We start from the raw sequence: 6,867 nt of genomic DNA, 5'->3' as shown, positions 1-6,867 counted from the left end.
GGCGAGCGCACGCGCCCTATAGCAAAAACCTCTCAAAAAAAAAAAAAAAAAGACCATCTGGTTGAACCAAAAAAAAAAAGAAAATTCTCCATAAATTTAGAAAGGGTGAAAACATCCTGAATGTGGTCTCTGACCACATTAGAAAAAGGTTAGAAATAAATTGTCTTTTTTTTTTTTTAAGGTTTGTTTTTTTTTTTGCCTTAGGGCATGTGCACTTGCCAGAAGAGAGATTCAGAGACAGTGAGAGGGAAAGTGAGAAATCACTTTCTTTTCTTCTTTGGCCCATGAAATACTTTGAACAACATAATATAAAAATACATCATACCAAAAAGTTTAGGATTCAGCTAGCTAACAGTGCTAACAAGAAAATTTATAGCTTATAATGCTAACATTAGAAAAGAAATGTCTAAAATCAGTGACATAAATGTCCACTATAAGAAGCAGGAAAAAGAAGCAAAGCAAATGTAAGAAGTAGAAAAATGGTCTATTCAGGCTCTCAGTTTCCACCTGATTCAGCGCAGGTAACTTGACATGTCCAGGTATTTAGCCATCTCATCTAGGTTTTCCACAATAATTTGTTGGCATATAGTTAGAGTATTCTCTCATAATTTTTTGTAATTTCTGACATATCAGTTGTAATATTACCAGCTTCCTTTCTCTGTTTTTCTTGATTGGTCTAGCTAATGGTTTATCAATTTTGTTTATCCTCAAAAACCCGGATGGCAGGTGGTGTGGTGGTTAAGGGCGCTGGACTCCCACATGGCCAACTGTGGTTCAAGTCCTAGATCTGGCAGCTTGCTTTCTCATTCTCTCTGTCTCTCTCTCTCCCCTCCTCTCTGGTCAAATTAAAATAAATAAACAAATAAATAAATACAATAATTTTTTATAAAACCTAGCTTTTCTGTTGTTTTTTTTTTATAGTTCTTTTATTCTCTGTTTCATTTATTTCAGCTGTAATCTTTACTATTTCTTTTATTTTGAGGGTTTTTAGGTTGCTGCTTTGCCAGTCCCTTAAGATATGACGTTAGGTTATTTATTTGCTACCTTTCTCATTTTTTCTTGTGAGCACTAATGGCTATGCACTTCCCTGAAATGACTATCTTTGCCGTGTCCCAAAGGTTATCACTGGTTTCGATGAATCTTTTTATGTCAGTCTTAATTTCTTCAGTAGTTTGGAAGTCATTCACGAGTAAGTTTGTTGTTGTTTTGTTTGCCATGGGCAGCAAGAGTAGGTTGTTTAGTTTCCACGTTTTTGTGTATTTTTGAGGGCACTTTCTATGGTTGATTTCAAGGTTAATTCCATTGTAGTCAGAGAAGATGCTGGGTATACATTCTATACTTTTAAATTTAGAGAGGCTTGTTTTGTGACCTATTATGTGGTTCTTTGAAAATGTTCCATGAGATTGAATAAGTAATAAATAGTCTCCCAACAAAGGAAAGTCCAGGCCCAGGTGGTGTCACTTCTAAATTCTAGAAAATGTTTAAAGAAGAGTTAATACCATTTCTCCTGGAACTATTGGGTTTTCCGAAAAGTCATGATGCATTTTCTCATAGAAAAATATGTCATGACTGTTCTGATGACCAAATATTTCTAAAGATACAAGAGGAAGGAATCCTCCCAAATTCACCCTAAGAAATAAATCTCCATCACCTTACTAACAAAACCAGACAAGGACATAACAAAAAAAGAAAACTACAGATCAATGTCCTTGATGAGTACTTATGCAAAAATTTTCAACAAGATACTAGCAAACCAAATCCAACAGCACATTACGAAGATTATACACCATGATCCTTGGGCTTTATCCTAGGGACACAAGGATGGTTCAACATACAGAAAACAATAAATATAATACATCACATTAACAGAAAGAAATATTTAAAAATCACATAATCATATGTATAGATGCAAAAAAGCATTTGATAAAATACAATATTCTTTCATGATCAAGATTCTCAGCAAAATAGGGGCATAAGGGACATTCCTCAACACAATAAAAGCCATATATGACAGACCCATTGCAAACATTATACTGAATGGGGGAAAGCTGAAAGCCTTCACATTGAAAACTGGAACAAGGCAAGGCTACCCACTTTCTCCATTCTTTTTCAACATAGTGCTAGAAATCCTAGCCAATGCAATCAGACAAGAGAGCAAAATAAAAGATATTCAGATAGGACTTTTCCTATACTGTTTCCTATATAACTATACTGTTCCTATTTGTAGATGATATGATTATATACATAGAAAATCTAAACGAATCCATGAAAAAACTGAAAGTGATACATTAATTCAATAAAGTAGCAGGATACAAAATCAAGATCATTTTTATACACCAACAATGAACAGAATTGAAGAAAACAATCCCATTACAATAGCCACAAAACAAGTAAGATACCTAGGAATAAACCTAGCAAAAGAAATGAAAGACTTATACAAGGAAAACTATGAAAAACTGAAAAAAGAAATTGAGTACGATACAGAAAAATTTAAAGACATTCCATGTTCTTGGCTTAAAAGAATCAATATAATCAAAATGTCAGTTCTACCCAAATTAATTTACATATTTAATACAATTCCGATCCAGTTGACTGTGACATTCTTCACAGAAATAGAAAAAAGCAGTTACAGGTAGTTCTGAAGTAGTGGCCAGTAATGAGAAAAGTGCAGTGGAGAAAAGGCTGGGCCTTAGCATAGATCGCTGAATGACAGTCCTAAGTGGTGAACAGCCCCGGAAGCTCCCACCTCAATGCCATGCTCTTGAAAAAAGAATGGATAGAATGTGCACATAGAATTGGTAGTATCCAGACAGAGAAAGAGTACAAGCTAGAATGTGATGATTTCATAGAATGTGTGGTTTCAGCAGAAGATGAGTAAACATATGAGTGCCATCAAGACACAGCTGGAAAAGCTACTAAAAGAAGGAAAGTATACTCCTCCACCTTACCACTCAGGCCAGGGGAAACCTAGGCCTTGAGCAGCTGCTGATGACTGGAGGCTGATTTTCATGTTCACTAATCTCCACTGGAAAGATTGTTTCCTGAAAACCTCTTTGTTGACATTAAAAATAAAGGATTGCTTCATCCTAAAAAAAGAAAAAAGAAAAAGAATGAAAGAAAAAAGCAATTATAAAATTTGTCTGGAATCATAAAGGACCCTGTATTGCCAAGGCAGTACTACATCAAAAGAATAAAATAGGCATCTCACTTACTGACTTCCAAATCAAGACAGCATGGTCCTGGCACAGAAATAGACACATACACCAATGAAACAGAACAGAGAATCCAGAAATAAACCCCAAACCATATAGCTAACTGATCTTTGACAAAGGGTACAAGACAATTTAGTAGAGAAAAGAAAGTCTTTAGCAAATGGTGCTGGAAGAATTGCATATCCACCTGCATAAAAATGAAACAAGGCTCCTATCTCTCACCATTATGAAGAATCTGATATAAAGTTTTCTTTCTTCTTCAACTTCATCTAACTAGAGCCACAGTAGAATATTAAGTAGAAGAGATGGAAGCAGGTTTCTTGTCTTGAGCTTAGGGAAACTTTCATTTCTCACCATTAAGTATGATATCACTTGTGGGTTTTAATTGGTACCCTTTATTGGGTTGAAGAACTTTCTTTTTATTTTTGTTCCTAGTTTTCTTAAGTTTTTTAAAATAAAACATGAATGGGTGCTAACTTTTGTCTAATGCTTTCTCCGCATCTATTGAAATAATAGTACAATGTCCTTTTTTTATCCTGTTAATATGTTGAATTTCATTGATTTTCTAACGTTAAGCCAACCTAGCATTTCTGGAATAAATTCTACTTAGTGTTTCCATTCTTTATCATTTTCATTTTTCTACTTTTTAAAAAAATTATTTTTCTTTTTTTATGTCCAGATTAATTTCACACTTTGCATAAAGTCTCCATCGTGATATATACAATAAATATATGTATATATTTTCAACAGAGAACTTTACATTTTTCCATCTGTAGACTGTTTCCTCCGCTTGTACCTCACACCCATCCTCCACCGCCCACTCTCTACCATCCACTCTCCCCTTGCAGTCTATAGTATCAACACCCATCCTCTCTACTATCACATTTTCAGATCTTTCCACCTCTGCCATACGTGCAGACACTCAGTACAAATTGGGGATATACAACATGTATCTTTCAAAGTCTGGCTCACTTTGTTCAACATTAAGTCTTTTAGAGTCATCCATTTTGAGTCAAACAATAGGATCTCATTGTTTTTCTTTCTTTTTTGAGAGAAATTTTTGCTATAGGGCACATGTACTTGCCAGAGAGACAAAGAGCAAGAAATCACCCCCCAGAGGGATGGCCATGCCATAATCCCTTCTTTTCCATTCTCCATTCAGGATTTGGGGCATGCACACACACACCCCTAGTATGAGTTTCAAGCCTCCTGGTCTGAGACTCAAACTGAGGTAAGCCACATGGGAGTCCAGCAACATAACCATTATGTCATCTGCTGGTCCTAGTAATGCTTTCTTAATACAGAAAAGCACCAAAAATAAAATATGAATAATTTGGGCCTCATCAAAATGAAAAATATCTATTAGAGAACATATTTAGCAAAGTAAACAAGCCAGAGGTAAAAAAAATATTCACGAGATATGTATCTTTCTGAGAATGGACTGGTATCCTGTATACACGAAGAATTCCTATAACTCAACAACAGAGAAACAATTTTTTAAAGAATTATTTTACTTATCTTAATTTATTTTAATTTAACTGGAGAGGGACAGAGTGAGAAAGAGAGAGAGGAAAAGTGAGAAAGCAAGTTGCCATATCTGGGACTCAAACCGTGGTCGGCCATGTGAGACTCTAGTGCCCTTAACCACCACTCCAACTGCCGGCCCCAGAGAAACCGATTTTTTAAGTGAGCAAAATATACAAATGGCCAAGAAGCACATTAGTCATTAGAGAAATGGAAATTAAAACCACATGAAATACCACCACACATCCACCAGTATATTAAAATTAAAATGACTAATACCACCAAATATTCACAAGGATATGGAACATCTGGTATTATTGTATACTACGAGGTATTTTGGAAAGATGTCACAATTTCTTATAAAACTGTATACATACCTATCCTATGACCTGACAATTCCACTCCTAGGTATTTATCCAAGAGATCTGAAGATATATATCCACAAACACTTGTTCAAGAAAGTTTCAACAGTTTCATTTACAATAACTCAGATTTTCTAACAACCCAGGTATTTATAAATAGGAAAATGAATGAGCAAACTATGCTGTGTCCAAACAATACAATAAAAAGTAGCAATAAAAAGGAATACATTGTTAACAAGACATAAAACCGTGTATAAATCTCAAGAATATAAAGTATTTAAAAAGTGTACCTAAGCATAAGATTCTATTATTTATACTGAGATCTGTAACAGGCAAAACTAATTTTTAGAAAGACAAAAGTAATCAATGGTAGAAAAGTTTAAAACCATGGTTTTTCCCTGGAGCAACGGAGGCGGGAATTTACTGGAGACAGACAGGATCTCTGACCCGCTGGTGATGTTTGGTTGGTGGGTTGGAAGCTAGGTGTTCGGTTTATCCTAAAGGTGTAGGCATTTGTCAGAACTCATCTAAGGATGTGCTTAAGATTTGTGCATTTTATTGAATGTGAATTTTACCCCCAAAGAAAAAAAGTATGCAAACAAACATTGAACCATAGGTAATGCTGTACAGGCAGGAGTAGTGGCGACAGGCGGAATATTCGTGTGTCATGTCTGTGACTTCTTTTGAAATGCATCAAACAAGATGGGTGGGTGAACTGAAAGAGAGACTAAGTAGGACCAGTATATGGCATAGTGGTTATGTTGCTGGACTTCCACATAGTCGACTGTAGTTAGAGTCCTGGACCTAGAGGCTTGAAACGCATGTCGGGTGAGTGTGCCTGCAAGCCCAAAATCTTTCCCCAGAGGAGAATGGAGGAGAAGGGATTGTGGCATGGCCATCTCCCATGCAGGATGATTTCTCGCTTTCTCACTTTCTCTCTGGTGAGTGCATGTGCCCTATAACAAAAACTCTCTAAAAAGGGGGGGGGAGGGGAACGAATAGATCCAGAATAAGGCAGGTATTGATTGTAAGAGATTAATTGCAGAATCTAGGTGGCGAGTACACGGGTGGTCGCTGTATAATTCTTTCAACTTTTTGGTAGGTATGAAGTTTTTCATAATAAAGTGTATGTGTGTCCGTGCGTGTGTGTGTGTGTGTGTGGGGGGGTATAACCGAGGTACTCACCCTGGGCGAGTGCCCCCCACCAAGCTATTGGTCCCTGATTATAGAAAAAAAAGGGGGGGGCTCCAGGGAGTGAATTGAATAACGCAGCCCAGAGGAATACTAGCAGCATCAGGGCTTCCGATGACACACACTCGCTAGAGCTGTGTTTTTCTTCACTTGAATTCATTTTATTTTACTAAACAGTCTCTGCTCTTGGAGAGTACAGGTGGGCGTGTAGGGCTCTGAGCCGGAGACCTGTCTCAGGAGGCAGGGAAATTCTACTTAGTTCGAAGATGACAACGGATCCATTTCTTTACGCATCGTTGCTCGCGCCCAAAAGCCCAGGGGTGATTTTCCAGGAACAGTGTCTGGTTGTGAACCCCGGTGGGTGCAAGTGTCTGAAGGGGACGGAGCGCCCTCTCCCGGCCCTGCAGCGGCCACACAGGCCGGCTGAGCACACGCTCTTCAGCGCCCACTCTCCGGATCTGCGCTCCCGGGGTGGGAGCTCCGCAGCCCCAGGTTGGCCCGCTGAGCGCAGTGCGTCTGCCCGCCGAGACCAGCGCAGACAGAGGCTCCGCTTGGCAGGGAGGCGCGCGACCGGGGGG

General features: G+C 38.0%; 1 pseudogene; it reads left to right on the top strand.

Annotated features, from left to right (window-relative positions):
- The first annotated feature begins 479 nt into the window (after nucleotides 1–479).
- Nucleotides 480–2,978, top strand: LOC102487881 (NADH dehydrogenase [ubiquinone] iron-sulfur protein 5 pseudogene; annotated as a pseudogene).
- The last annotated feature ends 3,889 nt before the right edge of the window (nucleotides 2,979–6,867 follow it).

The sequence above is a fragment of the Tupaia chinensis genome, unplaced genomic scaffold (assembly GCF_000334495.1).
Source record: "Tupaia chinensis unplaced genomic scaffold, TupChi_1.0 Scaffold000568_1, whole genome shotgun sequence".
Classification (NCBI taxonomy): domain Eukaryota; kingdom Metazoa; phylum Chordata; class Mammalia; order Scandentia; family Tupaiidae; genus Tupaia; species Tupaia belangeri.
This window is presented reverse-complemented; position numbering and strand designations above follow the sequence as displayed.